At 44.2% G+C, this 26,146-nt stretch overlaps 1 protein-coding gene across 1 annotated transcript in view; it reads right to left on the bottom strand.

Moving 5' to 3' along the window:
* Positions 1-26,146, bottom strand: part of NEURL1 (neuralized E3 ubiquitin protein ligase 1) — a 138,898-nt gene that overhangs the window by 58,713 nt on the left and 54,039 nt on the right. The window lies entirely within an intron of this gene.

Raw genomic sequence — 26,146 nt, 5'->3', positions numbered from 1 at the left:
AAGCCGTCACACCTAGGGAACAATCTTCCACTTCCAGAGGACTCCTACACAACCTGACCATTTCTCTCATACCTCCTTTGCAACAGCAACTCCACTGATTTTTGTCTCCATGTGCCTGGGTGCCCTATCCAGCTGTGCCATGTGACAGCTCAGGCACACACATTGCTAATTCATACCCCAGCACCCCTGAGCAGGGATCCAGCTGGATCTTTCCACCAACTCCCATCCAGTCTCCTCTCTCCTGCACTGATAAGAACCCCAGCTGAGATCCCACATGAAATGAAGGCATTGGCCAGCACACTATGATTCAGTGAGGAAAGGTAAGAGGGAGAAAGGCTGTGAAGGATGGAAGAAATTACATTTTTCTCCACTCAAAACTCTACAGAAAGCCTTGAGGCAGGATCAGCACAGCCACGACAGCAGCTTTGTTCCTGAATGAATGGACAGGCACATTTCCTTCCAACAGGGAGCCTGCAGCATTCCAGCTCAAAACAACCACTCCACTGAACACAAGTCATCTGCTTCCTCTTCCTTGTGTGCACATACACACTGCATCATGCACATGTTTGGGAGGAAATACTCCTAAATTTGGAATCAGAGTACCAATAGAATACAGGACTATTTTGTGACAGACTGAAGGACACTAAAAAAGCAAACATGATCTTAAGAATGTGCCAGTTTGTGCTGCAGAGATGCATGACTAAACAGTACTCTCCAAACATGCAAACTATAGAAACTAATTATCTATACTCTTCACACAAACTAATTGCTCACTGCTATGTCTTTCTATAGCTACTATAAAATAATGCTTGCACCTCTAATATAACTCTTGGTTTTGCAATAAAAAGTCTAGACCCTCTTCTTGCCAGCATTTTGGGTAGTCTTAGCTTGTAGCTACACAAAGCTATAACAGCACATCCTCAGGCTGAGTACTTATGAGAATACTGCAAAAAATCATTGCAGATTGGAAGCTGACTGCAAGTATTAAATTTCTTAAAGTGTGTGAAATAACTATCATTCAGAATTGAAAGAAACAGAAAACAAGACTTCAAAACAGAGCCCAAAGACTGACATGCAGTAGCAAATGGAAATGATATTTTCGTGTCTACCTGGGGAGAGGGAGAGGTCTGGGGTGGGACAGAGGCACCTGTGCTGCAGGCAAGGGAAAGCGAAAGGAGCAGGCAGGGCAAACACCACACTCTGCGTGGAGAAGAGTGTTTCAGAGTTATTACCTTATCAAGAGAGGCTGACAGTGCTTTATCTGGCAGGTGGCCTTACTGGATAAGCACTTAAAAGGGAAGGATTTTGAGAACGAAGAAAAGGGAACCATGTGTGGGTGTGGGGACAGGGACACCCACACAGCACAGCAGAAAAGGTCTGCCCTGAAGGAGCATCCACACAGCCTTCCCAAAGCTGGGTAGTTAGTAGCAGCACAGGGAGAAAAAATTCAGCTGAGATGAATGCTTGTAATCCTTACCATTTCTCGAGCTGGACCCATACTTTTGAAAATTATCAGTGAAATACAGAATAACTAGTTACACTAATCCTTTATACCCTTTTATATTTGTTAATAAAAAGCTCAGAAGGATAAAACGTATTGAAATTGTTGTGCTAGGCTTTGCAAAAGGATTCTTAAAAGCACAATTTGAAATACAGTTTACTAAAAATAAACATTAGCTTAACACCAGTGGAAACTTGAAAGGGGTTACAAACCTTGTTTTCTCACATGCAGCCTGACCCAGGGCATGTACACAGAAGAAAGAGAACCATAAATTAATGCAAATCTTCACTGCCTTTTAAAACATGTTTGCTGCTCTGGAGGGAGTAGGTAATAAGGTATTTCCAGTGTATATGCAGCTTTCCCTGGGCCTGTGGGATGACAAAGACCCTGTCAGATTGCTGTCACCACAGTGAAGAACTCATGTCTGCATGGCAAGATGACCAAGAAGCCAAAGCAAAGCTTTGATTCTCCACAGGAGGAGACTATTATTTTGCAAGTGTTGGGGTATTCAATGATACAAATGCAAAGGGTTAATTGTAGAGTGCTAGATCCAAATTAAGGAGCGTTTTGGGTTAAACTTTAGTGAATTAGGGAAGTATCTACAAGGTGGATCTCAGCCAGCTGGTCAGATCTAGCATTCCCATCCACGACTCCAAAAGAAGTCAAAGCCAAAGCATAACTTATTTTCATCTGTGCTATTTTAGAGGTGACAAGATGTATCAAGCGAGGAGGTTCGTGCACAGGGGAAGATTTTCCATTTAAATTGCAAACTGCACGACAAGAGGCAGGTGCAGACAAACCACATGCATAGGAAAGGAGATAGTACCAGTCCTCCTTCTTCTTTTTTAACCTGAAATGCAAAGCTGTCTAAGCTGTCTTTACAGTGAGAGATATGAAAGACAACAAGGGTGGTTTTACAGCATCTGTGAGAAGCTTCCCTCCAGCCAGTATAAAACTTGGGCAGCAGAAGCTGGGGCTGTTTGCAGGATGATCTGCAATGGATCCATCCTTCAAACCTGACTGACAAGTGGTGGGAAGGGAGTGGTTCATTTGTGTAGAGCCCTCAAAGTAAAGAAGCTGATTCTTCATTTCAGAAAGAAAAATTAAATTAATGGAAGAGATGCAAAAAGTGACAGCAAGGACAAAGGGCAGGAAAATAGGTGCAACAGGTGAAATTTGTAATCAATACAAGCACAGCAAGACTTTGTCAAGGGCAGAAGAGATGATTTCAAAGCTTCAGAACAGAAAGGAACGGAGAAAGGCTGTGTCCTGAAGATGGGACAGATGCAAGTGGGATCTGCAAGACTCACACTGCTGTGTCTGAGGGCTTTTAGGAGGCTGAGCTCAGAGAGACACTGGCATTTCCTCTGTCTCCCTGCTCAGCTGGGATGTGCCTTTGCTCTCCATCTCTTGCAGTGCTGCAGCTGAGGAACAGAGACGTGTCCAGTCCAACAGGATGCACAGAGACAGCAGCCTCTGCAGGAGTGCCAGGCAGTGGCCTGGGATGGGGCTTTTTTAGCAACACAGCTGAGCACCTCAACTCAGGTGCCCCTGCTCAGAACCTGGAAGTGAGGCTTCACAAAAGCTTGCTTGAAGACAATGCTGAGGCTCTGACTATCAGTAAGAGTCAGGAGCGTGGCAACTTTTGTAAAGCTTGAAAAAAGTAGATGAAAGGAGCTGAGGAGTGACAGAATAAGAGCTCTGCTTCAGTTTTAATAAGCCTGAGTTGTTTGTAATTTCTTTTTTAAAGGCAAAATACTCAGAGCAAAAGTCTAGGCTGGTCAAAGTAGATTTAAGTACTACAGATGAGAAGTGAATCTGTTAATTTGTTACAGGAAGGATAAGGCTAAACTAATGTTTGTTGTTGAAATTACACAGAGGCATGAGAAAACGTCTCTGTGCGGAGCCTAGAGAAGACTCTGCCAGATGAGGGAAGGAAGGTGACAATGACCCTCAAAATGCAGGAGAGGCAGAAGGAGAGGACAGCCATGCAGGACTGAGCTGAGGAGTCAAATCCTCACACACACCATCTCCAGGAAGAGCAATCCAGCTGATGGCTCTGCAAGCACTTAAAAAATACCAAGGCTGATCAGGCCCTTTTCTTTGTTGAAGAATAGATGATACCAAGAAGAAAAGTGTGAATATAGTTCTATATGGACACAAGGCTGTTGAGAAGAAATCTCTTCTCCTTATAAATTAATTCTTAAATTTCATATCTTCAGTTACGATGCTGTGTAATCTTTAATCAGCTCCTGATCCCTAATTAGGCACTGTTTACTCAATGTCTGCCAGTCATTCCCAAAAATTCAGTTACTCTTCTCACACACAGAGACCTCTGGTACCACTCCACTTCCCATGGATGTAGATCCTTTCCCTCCTTGCCCTCTCCCTGTGCAAATCCCCCCGAGCCCCTCTGGACCATAAGCCCACTAAGCACATAAGAACAGCAGAGCATAAGCAGCCATATGCTGCCTTCTGCCAGGTGAGGAGAGAGGGGGTGAGCAGCCCCCCTGGAAGCTGCTGGGCAGGAGGAATTGCCTTGGGAGCTGCACCCCCAGGCTCCAGACAAATCCATGGAAAGAGATCTGTCATCCCTGCATCAGGAGCAGCCACTCCTCCCTCCAGCAGCCTGCAGCAGCTCCTCTGATCCACAGGCAGGAACAACTTGCCTGTGCAATAGTTATGTTCTTGACAGCAGGGAGGCATTTCTGACCTTATTCTTTTTGCATCTTGGTGCTTCTGCAACTTCATTTTTTTTACTACAGACAACTAACTTACTACTGTAGGTTGATGTTGTGGGTAGGAAATGAGAAGATCAAAGTAAAAAATCATGCTGTGGAAGCATCTAAAATTTCTTTCTTGATTTAGAACATTTTTGCTCTGCTGTGATCAGGTAGGCTCTGTCAGCAGAGAAACGTAATAATATATATATGTCTTCTAACAAAAGAAAGCAAGTTAAGTCTAGTTAGGTTTATGGTCTAGGGCTGTTTCAAAAATTCTGTTTATCATCCTCCTGTAAATGTGCAGTTTGTTAATCTCTCCTCTTCTAATATCTGATGCTTCAGGAGGAATAGAAACAGCTTGCCCAGGGTGATGGCTGATCTGTCTGTGCTGCAGATGGTGGGACATAAGGAAGAAAAACACCCAGAACTTTCCATGCTCTGTCCGTTGATAATCCTTATCTCCTCAAAGATAAACTGATACACTGTTGGCCATAAGATTACATATAATTTATAAGTTATGTTTGCTTTTCTGACTCACTGCATTAACAGACCCGCTTCTTACCATAGCTCCTTTTCCAGAAACTGCCCAGCTGGGATAAGCCATTGACCTCTCACATCCACTGAAACTCCAGTTAATCATTTCCTTGGTATAGATCAGAACTATGCATAGAACACGCTACACTTTCATTACCATTACAGAATTCCTGCTCATTTACAATCACGTAAACCAAGCCCAAGCAGTCACTGCAGACACTCAGCTCCGAGCTGTGCTGCTGAGATTAGGGCCAGCCTAATCTCGTCCCTCTCTACACAGGTCCCAGGTACAGCACAAATACCTGCAGCCACTTTGAACCAAAGCCCCACAGTCACAAGCTGGGTGTTCCCACCGTGGTGCTGCTGCACTGCTGCTTCCCCTCCTGCAACGCTGGGCACAGCACCATGAGCAGCAAAGCTGCCCTGTCTCACTGCACAGCCACAGGCAGCAAAGCAGCCACTCTCAGAGAGTTCATGACAGTTCATACTGGAAAAAAAAAAAAAAAAGACATAAAAGCAGAGCCCAAGTGCAAATATTTTATGGCTGTGTAGTATTTCCATGCACTACAAATCAATGTAAAAGATGTTTTCTTCAAGGGGCCTCATATAGGCTGTGTTTTTAAAATGCATTCCCCCTGCTAAATATAAATCAGTAAGAGTTTTTTGTTCTTCCAAAAGATTAGCTAGCTTCAGTATTTTGGGATCTAATACTGGAATACTTGTTGAGGTGCCAGCATTCTCTTCCAATTTAAATACAGTTTAATGGAAAGTCTATCCTGGGCACATTTTCCATCTACAGTGTAATAGCTTGAAAGTCTGAATACTGAGAGTTCACCAGAAACAGAGGTAACCTATCAAGGTTAAACTTCATTTTTTTGTCAGGATTAGAAAGGATGTGGGAGCAATGGAGAGCAGGAGAAAGCAAAGGTAAGAGCAGTAGAGACAAGCAAATGGATCTGTAGAACCAAAATCCCAGAGATGGTAGAAATGGTGCAGCCTACTGACAAAGCCATGCAAAGAAAATCAGAGAAGCTAAGTGTGGTTCTGAACTCAAGCACTAGAGTTTGCTTTGAGTTGTGTCTATGTAAAATCAAAGATGTGCCCCTAGACTCAAGATGCGGAATTAGGCCCACATCAGGCTACTCCCACTGCATATTGACAATATAATAGGATGTTTTTCTTTGCATCAGTGGAAAGAGACAGGGTATTTTGTGGACCATATCTGAATTATGCTCATGTGGAGGATCAGCTGGAGGATGCCTCCCCATCCCCAGTGTCCTGTTTAGCACAGCTCCCTGATATGAGACCACCTCCAATCAAGAAGGACATGCACTGGGATGAATGGTAGAGCAGCACAAGAGCATCTCCTCTTACCCAGCTGGAGAGTTTAGATTGTGTTCAGTACCACCTATCATGAAGTTTTATTTTGTAATGACATTTCTACAGACTCTCAGAAGGCAGTTTTTCTTCCATCATACATGACAATTACACTTGGAGTGTGCCTTTTTTCTAGTGTAAAACATCTATTTAGAGTCACTTCAAGATCCTGTAAAGGTAGGTCATTTTGTGTGTGGTCTTCTTTAAAAACACAGTGCTCAAACCACTCTTGTTTCACACCCTTCCTCCTGAAAATCCCCTGCTGTTTTTCCTTGCAGGGTCTCTTGAGAGCATGATTGCCACAACCAGCTCCTTTCCCCACCCATATTTAAACTTGTGAGGTGCAGTGATCTTTTGCCAAAATTATCTGATGTTGATGTGCTATGTCCCCAAACTCAGACTGGCAGCTTCCTGTAGACTGGCAGCTGTGGAAATACTTCACCCAGTATATCTTTTCTATGCTGTTTGGTTGGGGGTTTTTTGCCTATTTTAATTTCTTTCTGATCAACTGAAAACTCTCTTTATCGGCATCAGAAAATTGCACTGCTCTCTGCTGTTAGTCAGGACAGAGTCCAAACTATTTCCATCCACATCAGTTACCCAAATGTCAAAAATTTTCTTTCAATATGAAGTCCAAAAGCAGTCCTAAAGGGAAGTTCTTTAAATATATATCTACTCAGGGTCACCTGGCTGCTGTTTATGCAGGGGGTTTTGTAGGGTTTATGTTCTTGTGAAATGGAATATGAAAGTGCTTACAAAGGAAAAATTACCTGAAACTCTAATCTTGCTGCACACTGACTAGACCCAAAAGACATTGATTCCACTGGCTTTATTTCCTGTTTGGCAGCAAACAAATCCTTAAAGTAAGGGGTTATTTGAGCTAGCAACTTATCAGGCAGGTCAAAATTTACTATTACTTTTACTATTTGGCCACATTTAACATCCTCTTAAATATTTCAGGATTATAGGAGCCACATTTTTTTTTTATCCTTCCTTTCCACTCTCTCTTTCTCTGTCCATTTCTTCTTCAGGAAAACTCACATAACATGCAACCTTCCTTTCTGCTTTCTCTGCCATCCCTTCCTCCTTCTTACTCCTCCTCCCTTGCCACAAGTATTAAAGTTTCTCAGCCACTTCTCTCTTTTAAGTCTTCCCCTTCCTTCACTGGCCCCACTTTATCCAGCATTTCTCTCTCTCACTTAGGTTTACTCCTTTTTTTTTTTTTTCCAACCTCTTGTACTATTCTGGTTTGTTCTCCTCATGCTTCATACCCTCTTATTTATTTATTAAAAAAAAAATAAAAAAACCAACTCCTTGTCTCCTAAAGCACAACAGGCCCTTGTGATCAACCAAGGCTCTCCAATCTCACAAAGTTATAAAGAGATGGATTTATTTTGGCAGACCACTAGTTAATCTGTAACATATTCCTGCAAAGTAACTTGCACTGGGTACTAAACGAGGCAAAAGCTTGCCATCAAAATAGCATTTTTTAAGGTACATTGCTGGGATGAAAGCACAGAGCTCCATGCCTGAGTCCCACCATCATCCCCTCTCAAACTCCCAGTGCACTGGCAGAGACAGCACAAGGGCCCAATGCAAAGCTCCCAGCCCAGGGCAGGGCACTAGCCCTGCTCTCCAGCACCTTCAATGCACAAACAGAAATTATAAACAAGAACTTTTGCCCAGACCAGGGAGGACTCCAGTAGCATTAGAAGTGTTAACCGCTACACCATTAAAATATTTTTATTTTCTGGGCAAATAATATAAGTACTGCTGAAGCAAAACCAGGAGAAAGGGCAACATTTCTCCCTTTACGCAAGAATTTGGCCCTCTATGCACACATTCCTTCATTAATCTGCACTTTCTGTACCACAGTCACAAGTGGAATCTAAATTACTGACTTTCCCACTCTCATCTGGCTCTGCAGCACATCACTTGCACCAGTTTCAACACCCTTTACCAGTAAATAACTCTGTTTCTTTAGCAGAGCAGAACTTGAACTTGGACCACTGAATTAAAACATGAAACTCCACCAGCCAGTCAGACCATAGAGTTACAGTTTATTTTAACTAAAATAAGCAGTATTTCTGGTGTTTATTCAAAGAACCAGTGTGAATACTATTCCACCACCCTCCCCAGCAATTCCCATGCCAGCTCCATGAAGTTCTCACTTCAGGTTTTGCTACAAACAGCTGATGGAGCAGTCCATACAGGAACTTGCTTTCCTTAGCATTTGCTGCCATGGATCAGCCAGTAGAAGACCAAGGGTTTTGAATTCTTATTGCCTGAGGACAAGAGCACACAGCTCTGTTTTATTTCTTTAAAAGCCATCCTACCTGCTAGCCACCACCTCATGCCCAATCTCACAAAGACAGAAAGAAGAGATGGGTCTTGCCCAGAAGTGTTTACAGGCTGCATATGAGAAAATAAATAGGAACAAGAGGAACACATCTTTGTAAGCAAGTGTATGTTTTATCTGATTTTCTGTTATTTTAATGGATCTGTCAGGACATGCTCTTCCATGCTCATGGCCAGTGCTATTCCTTGTCCCAGAGGACAGCAGGAGGTGACTGATTCTGTCACCACAACAGCACATGGAAGTTAGTTCTAGTCCTCTCTGATTTGCATAGACAAAAATACAATTCAAACTAGAAGCTCCAAGCCCTTTCATTATAAGCTCTCACAGAACCCTCCCAAACCTTCATGACTATTTTCTACTGACGTGGGTAACAGAGTCAGCTCTTTTGTAGAGGAGGTACCCAATGTTTCCTGTGAGAACACACCAAGGAAGTTCTGCCATCTCTGGCTTTGAAATTTAATATCGGTGCGTAAAACAGGAAAAAACTTCCCAATAATTCAGTTTTCATCAATTTTACATTGCTGCAGGTTTTACTTGCATGACCTTTCCTGGCACAGATGACCAGTTGCCATCTACTGAAGCTGGGTAATGTACAGCAGGTGACACAGGAGGAACATCATGAGGATGAAAAGTTGACTGCTTTCTAAATAGCTGAAGGAAGAGAGATGGGCTAGAAAACCGAGCCAGCCTGGAATGGGAACAACACACAGTTTTACAATTCATGCAGAGGGGGCATTTTTCCATATTGATGTATTGATAAGAGTGGAAAGAGGAAGAAATTTGATGCCACACGAGTCAGTTGTTCCTGATGAAGCCACGTTCATAGTGTGAGAGCCTTGAAGATCACGTGTGAACTGGAAACAAGCCTGAAGGGCTCAGGGGACTGTATTCTCTCAGGGAAAAGACACATACACTATTTCAGAAAAGCAAGGAGCAATTGAGTGTGGAGACCAACTCATCCATCCATTTTCCTTGCTTTTTTTAGCTTAAAAAAAAAGTGTAACATCCTTTAGTCAATGTTCAGATAAGGGGCATTTCTTCTGCTAAGAAAGATCAGCGAAGCTTTAAATTTTTTTAGGGGTTTGCAGGGGTTGTTTTATAAGTACATAAACGCTCCTGTTTTTCTAAGCCACAGAACTAAATTATAATGTAATAAGGACCACACTGCATCCCTGACAGATGCTCTTTCTGACAGCACAGGCAGATGCAGCTGTTGAACTGGAGCCTGCAAATCCAGACCTCTGGGCCATGAAGCATCTCCCTGATTAGCTTTCTGCACCCAAAAGCAGATCTCAATTCAAAATATGAACCTACTGCTGTAAATAGAGCACAGAGAGGAAAAACACAAAATATTTGTTATCAAACTGAAGTTGCACAAATCCCAAACCACCATCAATCTGTATTTTTTTTCCCAGAGGGTACACTTCAAAATCTCTGGAATATTGAAGTTATTAAGGGCAATTTGCTCATATCTACACTTTATTACAGCTGCTCACTCAGTATGACACACCCCACTCTGCACTAACTGAGCCAGCAGTACCAGCCATGGTATCACAAAATTATTGCTTCTGATTATTGCTTCTGACACATCACTAAAGACAAAACTGATAAAGTCTGTCCCCAAGGGTTAAAGTATGGACTTTCCAAAGCACAGCATTAAGAGAAGATGGAAAGTGTGTATTGTCATGTGTATATATAGCAAATAAATCTCAAAATATTCCAGTTATCAAATGCTAAAGAGCTTCTGAATCCCCAAGCAACCACTTGTGCAGGGTCAGTCTGAAGCTGCAATCAGCTTGGGATGAGGCATGACCTGGAGTCCCCAGGAAACAACTTTGCTGTATGAGGGTTCAGAGCAGAAAGGTCTGTCTGGGGTAACTCATGAGTGGGTGAAGAGAGGTCAGGTACCCACTCTACAACTAACAGGATAGAAACATCTCCCAGCAAAATGGCTGAGGTTCCAGAGTCTCTGGTGAGGAGCATTGTGAGATCTGCAGTCAGCTCTTGCAAACTTGGTGAATGACTTTAGCACCCTTTCAAATCTATCTGTAGTACATTTTTAGGATATTTCTCTGAATTTCATCCTTTTTACCATTGGTACAGATATCCTGGATGTTTTATCCTTTGTTTGATAAATGCCATTGCACGCCTGTGTAGGAAGGATGCAGGGAAGTGCAATCACTGCATCTCCATTTTCAGGAATTAATTTCTAACATGAGGCAATATCCTTTGTAGCATCCCAAAGACAGCACTGCCCACTTTCCTACCTAAGCCTGACTGCTGGGATCCATGCACAAAATAGCACAGGCCAAAGAGAGCAAGATCATTTTACAGTCAGCAACTATCCAAAATGCAAGTGTTGAGATACTGAGACACAGCATCAAGATACTGAGTCACCCACCCTTGCTCAAGCAAGAGTGCCTTGGGCTGGTCAGGAAGGAGACAGGTTTGCCCAGGGACCTTGTCACAGCCATGCTTCTTGATCAAGGTCTCTTTGGCCAATTTTGCAAAGCCACTGATGTGCAGAGAGATTAAGAGAAGAACAACAGCAGCTCCTACCATGCCATAGCTCCAGCTCCATGTGAGATCTGTATGGGACCAGCACCCATCAGGACTCCCAATCTTGTGTCTTGTGTTCCTTCTAAGCACATAGCTTCACTCAGAACCATAAAACAAGAAGGCACCACAAATGATAGTCTCTTACCCTTCAGAGATGAAAAACAGAGGGTGGCATTGAACTAGTTTAAGATAATGAGAAAATAAATTGAGCAATTCTCCTTTTGCAAGTTGCAAGAAATTTGTATCATCAGTGATGCCTTTGTAAAAGCAATTAGATTCTTAAAGCTCTATTTTATATTTGATAATCTGATTCTATTTGGTGTGCAAAGACAGAAGTCATTTTGATTTGGGATGCTTCAGTACATCATAAGCACCCATTTATTTCCATCTTCCATGGACTTCTTTTTTTAACTTTTTCTTTTTTATCTCAGTCTCTTTATAAGCTGCCATTTTTTTAACCTTTGAAAAATACCAATTCTTAACAACCCTTATGTCTTCAGTTAGTTTTCAAACAGCCCTGGAGAAAAGTAAGGGGGTTTTTTTAGTACTTTTTGAGTCAGTGAATATTACAGACAGGCAGATCAAAAGCTGTGGCTTTCAAAACTCTCACCCAAAAGCCTTTCCTTTACTCTCCTCCTCCCAAAAGCTAAAGAAAATGAGACATTTCTACCTTTCTTCCGACCAAAAGCCTGGTCTGATGAACAAAAACTAAAATCCAGGATTTCTTTCATTCCAAAACAGCATCCCAAACACCACTTGCCATCAAGATGCCATTTGTCCAGTTTGTAACATTTAGGTTATCCAACCAAGGAAAAGATAAAACCATGGAGAAATTTTCCTTAAGCAAAAGATGTTTACTGTAAATCTCCTTTTCTTTACAGCAGGAACCAACCCAGAGCAGGGATCACATCTACACCAGAGCTCTGACAAATGCCTGTTGATCTGCAGCACTTAAACCACTTGCATTTTAAACAGCAGTTTGTCAAGTGATACTAATTATTTGGGAGGTCTCTGCTCCTAGAAACATAAACATTTCTTTTCATACCAATCGCATTTTCTTTTCCATGTGGTGCCTCCAGCAGAGACTGAAATTAAAATGGCTTCTTTGTGTGCCACAATGTGGTTTATAGCTCAAATCCCCTTCTACTCTTGCAAACAGGGGAGAGCATTCCCTTGGGGCTCTGCACAGCACCTTCCCATCCCTGCTCTGTAGGCAGAAACCTCCTCTCCCCAGGCAGAGCTCTCCCAGGATCAAACCCATCCACTTCTCTCAAGGCTGCACAGCTTCCCCCTGGCCAATAACACAGCTCTGGGACTTGCAGTAGCCTGAGGATCACTTGAACTCCATAAAGCTGAGTGCTCAGCTGCTGGGGAGCACTGCAGGGAGCTGACAAACAGGCTCTTGCAGGAGTCCAAGCCAAAACCCCACAACCAATTCCCAGACCTGCCAAGGTGCAGCTCAAACACAGGCACACGTTTCCTTCAAACTCCCTCCTGCTTCAGGAGACACTGCTTGGGCTCTGCTTAAGCCAGGCCACAAGCCTCAGAGTTTCTTGAAAAACACAATTTCAGTCCCACCCCAGTATCTCACAGCAGGCCCTGTTTTCACTGACAAGTCTATTGGCCAAAACCTCCAGTGTTGCATCCACACGGCGCCACGTGGCTGCACAGCAGGGCCTATCACAGGGAAAATCTGGCACTGTCAGCCTGAAAAAGGTTCATGAAATCACAGCAAGTAACCCAAAGACTTTACCAGAAGTGAGACTAAACCAGCATTTTCAGAATCACACTGAGCCATCTGCAAGTCACTGGTGGGAACTTTCTTGTCAGGATAGTCAAAGATGGGATCAGCCTCTGCTCTCCAGGCAAACCTTATAGGAAAGTCACATCCTTTCTCCTTTAGACAAGTGTTGGGTCCTTTTCTGTTTTCCAGACCTCATCAAAGTCTCCTGTGAGCAAGTTTCTGAGCCCTGGGAGCTGACCCAGCATGTCTGGAAAGGTCACCTGGCATGGAGCTGCCTCCCACAGCCCCTGTGCAGAACCACCCTGTGAGCTACAGCCTGATGGGGCAAAGTCAGACCATGAGTATGAGTGTTACATGACCCCTACATGTTCCCTCTCTGTACTTACAGGTATAGGCAGAAAATTATGTCAATTGAACCCCAAAAAGGAGCTGATTTTCATAGCAAGGGGCCTTGGTTTAGCACAAAGGTTTCTCCTGAAAAAAAGTTCTTTTACTTGATGGAGAGGGCAAGAACTTCAGATTTCTGCTGATGCTGGCTCTTAGAGGAGAGGCAATCAGGAGCACACTGTATAATGTTCATGGATGTGTATAGCTTTTATTATATGACTATTTTACTATTTCCCTTCTTCTTTAAAACAGAAGTGCTATCAATGTGTCTAATGAAGAAAGTAAGTTCATGCATCCAATCAATTATGCCTCACTCTGAGCCCACCCCCTTTCAGCTACCAGGCCCATGGTAAATCTCAGATGAACCAAAGGATTTTTCTCCTCAGCACCATCAACTGCAGTCATCTGAAATGTTATTTTTAATGCTAACAAATTACAGTGTCGTTTCAAGAGACACAGTCAAGGAACAGAAATACTGGTGAGACTAAATCAACAAGAGCTACAGAGAAGGTGGCTCTGACTCATTTTGGACTCAGAGAAAACCATTTTCAAAGTAAAACATTGATTTAGAGGTGAATAAACAAGACGAAAAATGAAAGGACAAGAACAGTCAAGGGAATCAACCCCAGAGCAAAGCTCAGGGACCCACAGGGCTGGAGCATGTGCTCCAACCATGGGCACAAGCACTGCCAATCCTGTGGCTCACAGTCACACTCCTGCAGCTCAGCACCCTCTGTGTCATCGCTGACCCCTGACAACTCCTGAGAGCAAACATTAATTCCACCCCTTGGTTTGCTTTCACTTTACAGGAAACTCCCTTTCCTTTAGGGTTAATTTTTAGACTGTTCTTCATGCAACCCTGTGCACATATAGATATCACTGATGCAAAGTTCTTTATTGAAACTAAAGCAGCCATATAAGTTTGGAGATTATATGTATAGAGATAACCTCTTCTTAATTCATGCTTATGTCTGCAATGGTAATCATATCTGTTTGGTAAATTTATTTTATACTATTAACAATGTGAATGTTCAGGCTGTGGGAGTACTTGCTTTGATTAAATATGCAAATGATTCCCTAGAACATGTCAATAGACCCTGCAAACCTTCCTGAAGAGACACCTGCTGCCTCTAAACTAATTGAATGATAGATTAATATAGCAACCATCATTCTTAAGAAACCAGGAGAAGTAAGGAAGAAGTGAAGAAGGATCAGAGGTAAGAATGCATTCACACAGAGGAGGGAAAGCAGCAGTCCAAGAGGAGACAAATAAGGCAACAAAACCTGACAACATTCACTCCCAAGGTCCCACCAGGACAGAGCATCAAAGCTGGCAGAAAAGTTAATGAGAAAGTGCCATGAAAGCAAAGGACAAAATGAGAACAGGAACAGCCTTAGCTTTCAGCATTGGAGCAAGACCCCTACACTCAAAAACTGCCACAGCTAATGAAAAACTCATTTGCCATTCATAAATAAAGCAGTTTTCAGGTATAAACGTGGTTACCCATAAAATCTCCACATACAGAGATGCTACATTTCCTGTCACAAGAGTTGTCAGCAGCAGATAACACTCTATTATTGGTCACCTTGGGACACTGGCAGGTGACACACGGGTCAGAGGCACGCACCAAAATAATCTCTGGAAGTTCCACTTTCAGCAAATGCCAACACTGTTTTGGCACCCTGCCCAAGGTCTTCTGCACCAGTTAATCCAACCCTGAACAGGATTAATTCCTCATACACACAGACTCTCTTGCTTTCAGGGCTATATGACAATTGCTGAAAGCAGAGGGGGTTTAGAAACAACCTTTTCTCCTCAGTCCTGTATTTGTTCTCAACAAGCAACTGTCTGAAGGATAGAGGAGATGTTCATCCCTTAGTGAGTTTGATATCATCACAAGTGACTCCATTAAATGGCAAGTTACCCCAAAATCTAGACAACAACTCAGAGATTATTAGAATATAAATCAACACTAATTTGCAGGGAAATCTCACTAGCAGTTAGTGTTGGTTTGGTTTTTTGGGGTTTTTTGGGTTGCTGTTTCTTATTTCTTCTGGGATACACAAAGTTTTAATTAGGTGTAAGAAGATGGAAATCATTAAGCTAGAATATATGTGTGTGTTTGAGAACAATGCAGTTTAGTGACATTAACTGCAGGGGTAAATTGTGGTAATTGGAATGGTTATTGCAGTACAATGAACAGACAGCAAGACACGAAGTGTGGGGCTGGTTTCAGCACATGCATATAGATACATCATCCACCATTCTACAAGGAATTCAGAGAAAGAGAAAAAATAGAGCTCTATAGGGCAAAGTAAGAGTGAAATAACTTGCATACCATAGCCATTTTTCACTGGGGAAATGGCCTCCACCCTCTGCTCTTCCCCAGAGCTCTTCAGCCACTGCCATGGGGGCTGAGGCTTCCACACAGCACTCAGATGTTCCAGATCTCCCACCAACATGTGTGAACAAGACCCAGAAACTGTTTTCCAGGAGAACAAAATGTGGGGGAAGGATCATGGGAGAGCTTCACACTCTTTTGTACAGGAATAAATGACCAGCCAGGAAGGAAAGGAATGTCCATGGAAAATGAGATCCCGATGAAATGGGAAATGAATCCAGATAGCCACCCAAAAGCCTATTCCCATGCAGTGTGGATGAAGTCCTGCTATAATTCCTAATTTCTGATTCCTTCTTCCATTTTTCAGCACACAAATGTGGCTGCATTGCTCACCAGACCTACATATGGGGGATATAAATCTGGTCATGCAGAGCCCTTATGTGATCCTCTGCATACACCACACAAAGACCCACGAGCCATTATTTATATTGTACTCACAGCTTACAGAGCACCTTCTGCAAGCAGCTTAAAAACTCTGCCCTTCCAACTGAAAATCACACCTGTCAGTCAGCACCACCTCCCGGGCTGAAAACCAGATATGTCTCACTTGGGACTGCTTTGCAATTACATTGATGCCATACAATTACAGTTTGGAAAACGTGCCATGAGATGCCTTTTCCCCTGCTCCTTGTAAAAGTGATTCCACAGCAAAATTCTGATGAATTGCCAGTGACGTGAGTAATTAAACTGAAAGTGAAACAAAGCCCTGCAACTAATGATTTATTAATAATTACCAGTGGTGGTAGAGTAGTTATTGAGTAAATGTGCAGCTATGCAGACTGACATACTCCCTGCACATGGACTAACCCACAGTGTAAACTCTGGCAAGTCAAAGGTCCTCTGAAGAGATGTGCACGTGCCATCATAACCTCTGCACGCCTACCTACACTGAACCCCTCCACCACACAGTGCAGCAGCTTCATTGGCTAAACCATGACTTTGGGTCAGCTTGGTTCTTAGTGAAAGAGACATAAAAAGCAGCCACGTGTTTGGGGATTTTTTTTTTCCTTAGACTGAATCTCATAGATTTGGCCCCTAAAATCAAGAATAGGATCTTTTACAAATAGCAGCTTACTCACGGCCGTACGAGGCATGAAAAACTACTGCAGCAGATGAAAGTTGTACCAAACACATAAAAAGAACCTGAGTATTATGACATATGCATCTATTAGACCTTTATTTCAAGCATGATTAGCTAGCAAGTAGTTTAATATAATAATTTAATAAACCCTGACTCTGTTATAGGAAGATTGTAGTATACAGGCATTCTTGTAGAAACCAGCTTTCTATGAATCACAAGGAACCATATCAGCACTTCCTGTTTAAAATACTGTTAAGCAGTGCATATATAGATACTACACTTCAAGTAGCAAGTAAACATCCTGTCCATCAAGGTTGTGTTACCTTTGAACCTCCTATTTTGACTTCTCTTCTTGCTGCGTAGACTGCTCTGGAAAACACCACAAAGATTTCTACAGAGGGTGTGGGAAAGCAGGGGGGAATGGGAAAGAGGAACAGAGACAGTCACAGTGCCAGGAATAGGGACATAGATGGAGACTGCCTGAGTGGGTGTCAGCACTGCAATCCCATGACACAGCATCTCAAGCCACCAGATGACTCCTTTCACAAACAGACATACTGCTCTTCATGGTACAAGCCATTGGGGTTTGTTTGGTAGAGGGGAATAAAGTCAGAAATGGAGCTCTCTTAGGTTTAGTGATGCTAGCTAAAAGTTTATTTTTCCTCCCAGTCTCATCAGGTGGGAAACTTTCCTTCAGGTGACTCAGGGCCCATTCAGCACCCACCATCTCTACCTTAGGGCAGAGGAGCATGGCTCTGCAGCCACCTATCAATGGGAAGGCAGCATTTTCACCCAGGGAGATGCCTGTGCATGTGAGCCTGTGTGTACCTCACAGTGTGGCTCAAACAGGATCAGCAGCACTGGCTTGCAGGACTTCACACAGTACAGCCAAGCATCAGTGCAGGTCCAGGGACATCCAGTGCCACCACCATGGCCATGCAACCCCATGCATGACATGTCACCCACTCATGACTTTTCTTGAGCCAAAGGATGTTGAGTCTCCTCTATCCAGCAGGATTGCTGCATTATCTTTGCTGTTTGAGAGCACATTTGTGAGTGAAAGGGGCCAAAATGATGCCAGGTGTTCCTCATGGTCTGTGTGTGGTTGTACATGACTGCTGCAAACCTAGAATCAAGAATCATTAAGAGTGGAAAAGATCTCTAAGACAACCAAGACCAACTCCTAACCAGCCCTGCCAAGTCCACCACCAAACCATGTCCCTAAGCACCACACCAACATGCTTTCTGAACACTCCCAGGGCCAGTGATTCCACTACTTCCCTGGGCAGCCTCTTCCCACACTTGACTGCCCTTCCAAAGAAGAAATTTTTTCTGCTATCCAATTAAAACCTCTCCTGCCACAACTTGAGTCATCTCCTCTTGTCCTTATCCCTCGCTGCTTGGGAGATTAGGCTGACCCCCCCCTCACTACATCCTCCTTTCAGGCAGGTGTAGAGAGTGTCAGGGTCTCCCCTGAGCCTCCTTTTTTCCAGGCTAAACACCCCCAGCTCCCTCAGCTGCTCCTCAAATGATTAACCCTTCAGACCCTTCACCAGCTCTGTGGCCCCTCTCTGGACTCACTTGGTTACCTCCATGTCCTTCCTGGACTGAGGGGCTCAGAACAGGGCACAGCACTCGAGGTGCAGCCTCAGCAGTGCCCAGTACAGGGGGACAGTCCCTGCCCTGTCCTGCTGGCCACACTACTGCAGACAGAGGCCAGGATGCCATCAGTCTGGGCACGCTGCTGGCTCATGTTCAGCTGGCTGGCAGCCAACACAAAACCTCTGTTCTTACATCAGGGCACCACAGTTTTCAAAACAAACAACCTGATTTTATGGCGTTTTTGACAGAGTGCCTCCTTCAAGAGCCACTTCAGGAGCTTTTATCTCAATTAGCTTTTATGACCCTGACAAGGTCAGGGTGTGCCCAGCTCTGGGCACAAGTCTCAGTAAACCTGCTCTGTGCCCAGGACCAGCCCAGCACAGCATGAGCAGCATCTCCCCAGTTTAGCTAATTCTCAGTGAACAGGTGCTTGTAAAAATCCCACCTCATCCTTGCCACACGGAGAGGTCACCAGAAATGTCTGAAGGACACTGGTTAATTAATTATCTGTGCTATGTAAGACAAGGATTGTCAGTCCTAAGGCTATCAATACAACTCCTTTCAGTATCATTACATTCACTTTCAATTCAGTTTATGAGAAATGGATACAGATTCTGTTCTCTTTCCTCAGCTATTTTGAGACACATCTGAAACACAAATATTCAACAGAAAGATGGAACTGGAGGAACAGTAGCCACAGACAAACCACAAGTGCAGATGTAGTCTATTTTTGTTAAATGTGCCTTTGTAGCACGATTTTTTTATATATAATCCCTATTTTTTTTTTCAAGTATCACTGTGCTGAACAAAGCAGTGCATCACCTCTGTATATAACACAGTCTGTGGCCACTCTGAAGAGGAAAATTTGAGTTAATTAGCCACACCACCTCCATCTTCCAACAAATAAAAATTAAAGAGAAGCATGCTTGCTGGAGTAGAATTGCTGAAAGGCAGAAGTTGCAAGATTGCTGTGCAGTGCACTGCCAGCTGCAGGCAGGAGAAGGCCCCAACAGGAATGCCAAAAGCCCCTGGCACACACAGGAAACATATATATTTTTCATTCTTTCACTGATTTAAAAAAAAATTCATTCAAATAATGCTTCAGAGGGGAAAAGGCACTTACAATCACAAGATAACAGCTAGAGGGGTTTTATTTTTTTCTTTTTTTTTTTTTTTTTTTTTTTTTTTTTTTTTTTGGGTGACCCAGAAGTACAATTATTCTGCATACTGCATGCATATCATGAGATTAAATAAGAAATAAGGCCAGGCCACAGAAACTTCAGAATACACACAATGAACAAATAAAAAATCACTATCATCTTGCTAAATATCTTTGGGGAGAGTCATTTACTTCCTAACTATGTCCATTTGTTCCTTAAACTATAGCGTCTGGACTTGGTAGAAAATATGAGAAGAATCAGGGCTGTAATATGAATATTCACAGTGTAAATGTATATACCTCATGTATCTCTATTCAAGGATATGAGATCCTCCACAGTGCTTTACCTGTGTCTCCCATATCCATGTTTACTATTGTGACAAGGAAGGGTTTCTGAAAGCCCCATTCACACCTCACGGAGCAGGCAGCACACTATACTACGTGCAAACGCACGCAGAACGTTTCAGAGCAAGACACGGGTTTCATGCTAAGGACTGCAATATTCTCACAGAAGTATTAATTGCACGAGATTTGTGCAGGCAGGGACGTGTCTCACACTGTCCATGGATTCACATTCCGTTTAAGGCTGGCCTGTGCAGGGCACTCCGGTCCCTCCCCAGCTCCTCCTTCGCCCCGCTGTGCATCCCCCAACAAACCCAGGGACAGGGCTGCTCTCAGAGCCTCAGCTCCGACAATTCACACCGACATTCGTTCCGAACCTTAGCAATTCAGCTAAGAAACTGCTGGTGGGAAGGAGAAATAAGGTGACTGCTCTGGGAACCCGCTGAGTAACCTTGGCAGCGGGGCTGGCGTTTCCCGGCGGGGCTGTCACCCGGCGCACACGGATACACACGGACACAGTTACTTCTCCTTCCACCCTGGCACCTCACAGCGAGCCTGTCAGCGCTGCCCGGGCAAGTATCTACGCCTTATCCCCATGTTCAGCCAGACGAGCCCCATCCCAGCCCGGGCTTCCAGCCCCGCTCCCGGAGCGGGATGCTCGGGGAGGAGAGCCGGGCAGAATCCGCATCCCCGGCATCCCCGCCGCGCCTCTCCCAGCCGCCTCCCGCGCTCGCTGCTTACCGTAGAGCAGGTTTCTCGTCACCTGCCCGCCCATGTCGGCGCAGCCCCCGCCCGGCCCCGGCTCCGCTCCGCAGTCCCCGGGCCCCGCGGGACGCGGCTGCCCCGCGCCGGCTGCCTCCGCCCACACCCGCGCCTCCCGCCGCGGCACCGGCGCTCCGAGCTGTCATCTTTATTTACATAAGAAGGAGGAGACTTCGCCTCCTGAAATAGCTGCCGGCGTTTCACCGATTGAGCGTGTCCCCCTCCCCACGCGCAGCGCGGAACGCGGCACCCACGAGCGGGGCAGCCGGCCCGGCTCAAACCCGGCGGTGCTGCGAACAAAGCGGGAGGCACCGCTGACTCCACGGGGAAAGATAAAGAAAACAAAAATTAAGAACTCATTTATAAAACCAAACGACTCTGGCCACGTGAAACTTTCGTTCCCCACTGCAAAACCTTGGAATAAATTAGAACGGGGAAAAAGAAAAGCTAAAATTTATTACCAGACATCACCACACCAGTCTTCAAACGGCTTTTGCGGGCTAATTATTAATTATTTAATAGTTTTATTAATATTAATATTTACTAATATTAATATTTATTAATTATTTCATAAATAAGTGCTCGAAAGGCAGAATGGTTCGCCACAGACTGAAATAATAAAAGCATTACCCCCCGTAAACTCTTTTGTGCGGGGCCGGCATGCTCAGCCCAGATCCAATGCCTCCTGCGCTCCAGCTCATTACCTCCGCTGATGGATAATGGCCAGCGTTAGGGAAAGCAGGGGGATGCCGAGAGCGGTGCGAGGAGGTGCGCAGGGCACCGCAGCCAGGGATGGTCCCTCGGTTGCTCTCTGCATCCCGCAGTCCGTGCAGGAGCTCGCTCGCTCCCTCCTCTCCATCTCCAGCACCGCACGCCCCTGCCTACTCGCTCCTCTCCCTGCATCTCTCCTGTGCGCTGCTCTGTGGGTAAATTAACACAGCAGGCACCGAGCTGCCACAGCCAGCGCGGCAGATCCCAGCTGGCTCGATGGAAACCAGCTCATGCATCTTTGTGCTGCGCCGCAGTCGCTCCCCTCTCTGCAAAGGAGCGGCAGTGAAACTTGTGCAGCCGCGAGAGCAGCCCTGCCTCCCAACTCTTACCATGGTGCTGGGCAAATCCTGCCATCCCACTGCCTCGATTCTGCCACCGGAAAAAAGGGAAATAAGATTTTCTCTTGCCTGTGTTGTAAGGATTATTTGCTTAGGATGTCTGTGTGCTGAGGTCTCAGCACTTTGGAGGAAAAAAAAAAAAAAAAAAAAAAAAACACAACAAAAAGAAAAGGAAAAAAAAAAAAAGGCAGTGCAAAAAAAGCCCAAGCCAAAAAGCATAGTCAGGGTGTTTGCACTAGTGCTGCGTGCTTGAGGAAAGCTGTGTCCAGCATTTTCAACCTGCAAGAGGAGCCTGTCCCGAGCTCTCCATGCAGTCACCGCTGCCAGCTCACCCCTGCTCCCACCTGCCCAGCCGAGAGTGCTCTCCAGAGCCAAGCAGCAGCTCTTCCTCAGCTGAGCAGCACACAGGCAGCACTCTGCTCATCCCTGCCCAAAGTCACACTCTGCAGAGCTCATGGCAGCTTCTTGGCAGAAGAAGAATCTCGCTTTTTTTCCCTTCTATTTTTTTTTCCCCCTCCCCAGATGATGCTGCATTTGCTGCAGCAGCGAGTGGGGTGAGGACGTGCCCCGAGCACCGTGGTGGGGCCCCTACAGCCCCAGTGGGTGCAAGACATCTCTCAGGTCACACCAACCCATCACAGCACCCTGCTCTGCTCCCTGGCTGCTGGGGACCCACAGATGCCACAAGGACACTGCTGCTTTCATCTTCTGGGGGGCACGTCACCCTCTCAGGCAAAGGGTCCAGAAATTTACAACATCAAATACCACGTTTCACTTGGAGGAATGAAGATTGACTTGGACATTCAATCCCAAGTTTTCTCCCTCAGTTTCTCATTTCAGCTCTGCTTTCCATCCTTACCTTAATCTTGCTAGAGCTCTGTGAATAATTGACTTCTTGGTTCACTGCCTCAACCAAGAGATTGCTAGAAAAAAAAATATAATTTCATGTTGGCCCAAAAATGAATGCTTTGTGCGTCTCACTGAACAAAATGTTTCTTTAATTCAAAATGAGCCATTTTATTTTCAGAGTTATTTTTACTTCATTTTTTCAAGTTATGGTCATTCAATCCAGCTCTGAAATGATGTCCTTAAAGAAAAAATAAATTAGGCCCTTTGTTTTGAATACACCAAAAGGAAAAGTGTGAATTGCTATCTTGTCTGATTATTTTATTTTTTGTAACTTATTGGCTTTGTTTGTTTGTCTGAAGGGGAGGGTGGAGAGGGCAGACTGCCAGAATGAGTCATCCTGTTTGGCAGAAAATTATAAACAATTTCAATTGATTTTAAAATTGGGGATTTTTTTCAAAAAGAATCCAGCATCCCCTCCCACCCCTGAGCTTCCCTTGGTGCTGTGGAGCTGCTCCTGGGGGACACAGACCCTCAGACCTATCCACAGCAGTAGAATGGCCTGTCATCCCTGTTCTGTGATAATTCCTTGAGGATTATTTGCCATATGGCAAATCTTTCCTTCACAGATACATCACACTGAAACTTACTGCTGATTTGTTCTGGCCACCTCCAAGCCCATTTCAGATCTTTATTCCAAATTACTCCTGAGTCTTTCATGTTTCAGGTTCTCCTCTAGACAAAGGGAAATCCTTCCCATTGCCCTGTTCCTGTTTGACAGTTCTCTCTGTCAATACACTCCAGATCCCCTTGGGCTGTTTCTTTGCCCTTGTCAATAAGGATAAACCCTCCCATTTTGGCGTCAAGTATAAAAATCAATAACATCACCATTTGCACACCCTCCTAAATCACTGACAAAGGTATTAGGTTGGACCCAACAAAAACCCAGCCCCTAAATCCATTTCCATTCATGAACTGCATCCAGCAAACTCTGGCCAAGCAGCAGTGTTGCTGTCCAAGCCAGGAGAAATCTGCAGCAGGAGTATTTTGAGGCAGTGTCTGATCTTGCTAAATATACTTATTAACCACAAGAGTAGGATGCTGAGGCTGCAGAGCACTTCTGAAAATAGATTCACAGACATCAAGCCATAGCTAAAACCTTGGGTCTTTCCAAGCAGCCTTGAGCAAACAATGGGGCACCTCTCCCAGCCCTCCCAGGGTAAAATTCCCAGCCCTGGGTACAGACAGGGTGGCCAGGAAGGGTTATGACTATTTGCATTGCTTTCCTGGTGTCCTGGTGTGAAGGCTGGCAGGTCAGCAAGGAGGATCCCAAAGAACCATCATGGTCTGGGAAAAGACATCCCAACAGAGCCAAAGAGCCCATTCAACCCTGACTGAGGGAAAGCAGAAGAGATATCTGCAGGGAACCACAGCAGGGAGAACCAGCTCTGCAGAGACCTGTCTCATACAGGAGGAAACAGAAGGAGATACAAAGAGAGAAGAAAAGGATGAAAACTCAGGGAGATCAAGGATAAGATCACAGTTATGCATAGGCCAGGCCAAGAAAATGAAAATCCAGTTCATGCAAGCCTCATGCAGCTAGAAGTCCTTTGGAACTGGATTTGGCTCTATGGAGAACTGGAGTTTACACTTTGTTAGCGAGACAAAACAAGAATTAAAACCTCTCTTGATGGGGATCTCACCTCCTTTAACGGTGCTGCAGGTAGAGACATCCAGCCAAGAAACAGTCCAAGGAGTTTCCTTGAATATCAGCATGGGTAAAAGGTGGGAACTCTGGAAATCAATCTAATGTTCACCAGGTACATGGAATCTTCTCTCAATGACTTTTTAAAAGGTTTAAAAGTGCAATCAGTTTCTCCATTACCACTTACATTTGACTCTATGGTAACAAACAGATTGACTAGAAATTGCCCTTTTTCACTCAATGCAGTAGCTCTCAGCTACTGGAGTTCATCTGGGAAGATAGGATAATTTATGGGAACACATTCTTAGGTCTTTTTTCAGCATGAGTCTCTGACTGCTCCTAGGGGGAAGTTTCACCTGTACAGAAAACAGATTTCCTTCAGGAACCTATGCCATTGTAACTTCAGAGGAAAAATTATGTTCTCAGTTGGAAAGCATCCAAAAAATAAAGTCTCACCAACATGCACAAGAAACAGCTAGGAAGCCTTGCCTTCTATGCATTCCTTTAAAATTAATTTATTGCCATTTACAGAGGTGACTTAGACAAAAGGTGTGTCTCCACCTTCAATCCTTTTTCTGCAATGCAAAGACACAGATACTGCTGCAGCAAGCAATATGCTGATTAGCTGACGTTTATGCAGCCATTTGGGAATATAATGAGTTATGTCATTATTAAGCATTATTATAAAGCTGCAGCTCTGGATGAAAGCCAAATCTCACAGTGTAAGTCAAAGGAAATTTAAAATTCTGGCTTAAATTTTTAAAATCAAAATCACGACTCATACCTACAAACTACAGCACTGCCACTGCTAACCCAGGTGGCTCAATTACCCCAATACAATTCTCTGCAGGCACAGCAGGAAGGGGAATTTAAGGACACGAAAAAATCTTTAGGCTGACTAACCACCTCCCATTTGCACTTAGCTTAAATGAGACATGAGCTGTGTTTGCTTTAGTGACAGGAGCTGCAGCAGCACAGTGGTAAAGACTGTCTCTGGCAGGGCAATAAAGACATCAGGGAGGTGTTGCAATGGATGTCCAGGTTGTGAAGGAGAGCTAGAGCCCTCATGCCACTGCTCAAGGGCTGTCACCCCTGTTTATGTAAAACCAAAGCTGCCACAGCTTCCAAGTCTTAACCCTGACACTGCCAGCACTCAGCGTTTTATCATAACCTCCCTGCCTGACTGTCTGCAGGAGGGGAACAGAGAAACAGCAGAGTTGGAGAGGGACAAAAAGCTGAGCAAGAAGAAGGATTTCTATGGAAAGGAACTGAACTGACCTCAGGCCAAATTGCACAACATTTTTCCATCAGCATGTACATGCTCACAAGCCCCCACTGGATGGGGGGTTTATCTTTAACGAGAGTGACTCAGGGCATGAAGGTGTCAGGAAAGAAATTATTGCACCAAAAGCCAAGAGTGCTCCCTCTTCCTTGTGTACTTTTGGGATAATATATTGAGAAAACTCTGTGGGAAACAAAGAGGAAGCAAGGACTAAAATTCACAGAATTCAATATAAGATGTGCCTGGCAAGAAAACACTAACCAGGAGCTTTTAAATGATACTGAAAAAACCGTGTCTGTCTGGGGCAAGGTCCCCTGGAATCTGCCAGAAGCCCATTCCTGAGGGCAAGTATCATGCTGTGCATGACACCAACTAGGCCCTCAAATGCCTCCAGCTCTGACCTTCATTTCCATGCTAAATTAATAGCTTTGCCTCTCACTGCCATTTCACATTACTTCTTCAAGCACAATAAGATTCAGAAGAATCTTAGGCTTATCCAAATCAAATGGAAAGTGAATATAAAAACACATCACCAGAAGAAACACTGTAATTTTAAAAACCAGAGAAATGCTGATTTATAACACTCACCTGAGTTGACTTATGTTTTCAGAACTACAGAGAAAACTAAAGTTTCTATATTAAAGCAAATATTTTCTTTAATCTCATGAGAAT

This window comes from Ammospiza caudacuta, chromosome 9 (genome assembly GCF_027887145.1).
Source record: "Ammospiza caudacuta isolate bAmmCau1 chromosome 9, bAmmCau1.pri, whole genome shotgun sequence".
NCBI lineage: Eukaryota > Metazoa > Chordata > Aves > Passeriformes > Passerellidae > Ammospiza > Ammospiza caudacuta.
The sequence above is the reverse complement of the archived record's forward strand: the minus strand, read 5'-3'. Positions and strand labels throughout refer to the sequence as shown.